The sequence below is a fragment of the Alligator sinensis genome, unplaced genomic scaffold (genome assembly GCF_000455745.1).
Source record: "Alligator sinensis unplaced genomic scaffold, ASM45574v1 scaffold235_1, whole genome shotgun sequence".
Taxonomy (NCBI): domain Eukaryota; kingdom Metazoa; phylum Chordata; order Crocodylia; family Alligatoridae; genus Alligator; species Alligator sinensis.
The window spans coordinates 496,262-498,673 of record NW_005842042.1 but is presented as its reverse complement, the minus strand read 5'-3'; the positions used below and the strand labels follow the sequence as shown (position 1 = coordinate 498,673).

The 2,412-nt window shown below is 44.3% G+C and overlaps 1 protein-coding gene across 10 annotated transcripts in view; it reads left to right on the top strand.

Annotated features, from left to right (window-relative positions):
• Positions 1–2,412, top strand: part of SLC31A1 (solute carrier family 31 member 1) — a 36,889-nt gene that overhangs the window by 5,428 nt on the left and 29,049 nt on the right. The window lies entirely within an intron of this gene.

The window sequence follows — 2,412 nt, the reverse complement described above, 5'->3', positions numbered from 1 at the left end:
TCCCTACACATCAGAGTAATGGTGGGAGTAGGATGGAGGGCCATGGGCAGCTGTTCCAATACTGGAGGGACGTGTCAGGGAATTGGATGAACTTCCTAACATCAGCCTGGTTCTCTTATTTTTTTATTTCCTGTTGAACTTTTGATTAGTGGGTCCACAGGCTTTTAAAATGAGATGTTGCTGATTGCTGTGTTAGAGTAGCCTCTGGTTCTGTACTAATGGAGGGATCGTGAGTCAGTGATAAACTGTAATTTGCTCTTAACAAATTAGGAAAAGTGACTGTGCATCATGGTTTCTGGGTCCTGTGCTTATGTCAGCAAAGTGTTCTTATGCACATCATTAAGCTTCAGCTTCTCTGTCCTTATGTGGTGATAATGCTTCACCTTACACAGATGCCTGAGGCCTACTGCTAAAAGTATATTTGGATTTGTGACTGAAAGGCACCAAGTACATATGAGCTAGGAGAGGCATTTCCATATTGCAGTCCAGGCAGTTTTGAAAAAAATATTCCAAAGCAATTTCAGGTTTTTATACCTGCCCCCACATCCCTCCTGTAGAGAGAGGCATACTTGTAAATGCTTGTAAATCTGGACGTGTGAGAGAGAGAGATGGTGTTTCTCTCCTCTCAAGCCTACCGGAGTAGAGAAGCTGATCATCCAAGGGAAATACTGAATGTAACTCGAAACAGAGTGCTTGCAAATGTCCAGAAGTGAACACACTCATAAAAGGTAACATTTTTCTACTGTGCTAAACTTAGGTGTGACCTATAGGTTAAAAATCCAACAGTAGCATGTTTATTTGCAAGTTTCCTGTGTTGCTTTATTAAAAGTGTATCATGGGCCCTCAGAACTATGAGATTTTATGCACAGATTTTATTGGGATATCTTTTTTTTTTAATACTGTTGGAGTATCTTTGGATCATGCAATTAGACCATCTCATCACAAGAAGAGCAAATGCAGACTGCATCTGAAGCTAGGCTAGAGCAAAGCATTGGTTTGGTTGTGAATTCTAGTGATTGTAATTTGATTGGAAATAAGGGGAAGCGCTGAGAGGCGGGGTGAGAATCAATGTTTTTAAGAGAGAGAGTCCAAAGGTTGCTTGAGAGAAGATAGGAACATGTTTAGAAGGTGAAAATTAAAACATAAAGATGAAGTGGTGAAGAACGAAGATGAGAGGTCTTTCCTAAACTGTAGGTTCTTACGTTGTATCATACGTTCTACTAGTAGCATAAGTTCATTTTTATTTCCAAGAATTCTGCATGTTTCATACTGTAGCAGAGGTTAGAATTGTTTTGCAGCTATGGAATATACCAGTGGCATAAAAAAGCAGTTCTAGGTTTGCACTTTTAATCATGGTCACCTTAAAGCCTGAATCTAACATTTTGGCACAACTGCCTCTCTATCTCACCGGCTTCACTTTTGCCTGATGAGGGCTGGAATCTCTGTCTCTAGGAGAAAGGCATTCATATTCCAAAACACAGCGTCTCTGCCTTCTGCATTCTTTCTGTTTGGCTTTCCCCTCTGGGGTTCCGGCTTCAGTCCCTAGCAGTTGCCAAAATCCGCCTCAGATTAGAATGGGTAAGAGAGCAGCATGTTCTGCAGGGATTTGGTGTGTGGCTCTGTTTGTGCACTTCTCTATATTGTCTACAGGATTGTTTTGCAAGATAGCTGCATGGCTGAAAAGATCATGCCCCATAGCTAGTGTAGCTAGGTAACTAGTAGGGTGAAAGTGCTAGACTTTAGGAAAGCTGATTTCAATGAACTCAGGCGATTAGTCAAGGATGCACTGCAGAGTAGGAGTTTTGAAGAGATGGGAGCCCAGGAAGGGTGGCTGTGCCTTAAGGAAGTGATCCTTCGGGCATAGAGGGAGACGATCCCGATGCGAGGGAAAGGGGCCAGGAGGCTTCCTTGGCTGACCAGAGAAATCCAGGGCAGCCTGCGGACTAAAAGGGGAGTGTATTAAAAGTGGAAATGGGGAGAGATTACCAAAGAGGAGTACACCTCCTCTGCTTGCACTTGTAGGGAGGCAGTTAGATGGGCCAAAGCTACCATGGAGCTGAGGATGGCATCCCAACTAAAGGATAACAAAAACTTGTTTTTTAGATATATAGGGAGTAAAAGGAAGGCCCAGGGTGGAATAGGACCCCTGCTAAATGGGCAGAAGCAATTGGTGACGGACAGGGGGGACAAGGCTGAACTCCTCAATGAGTTCTTTGCCTCAGTGTTCCTAAGCGAGGGGCAGGACAAGGCTCTCACTGGGGTTGTAGAGAGGCAGCAGCAAGGCACCAGACTGCCATGCATAGACTCTGAGATGGTGCAGAGTCACTTGGAGGAACTGGATGCCTTTAAGTTGGCAGGCCAGGATGAGCTCCATCCGAGGGTGCTGAAGGCACTGGCCGACGTCATTGCACA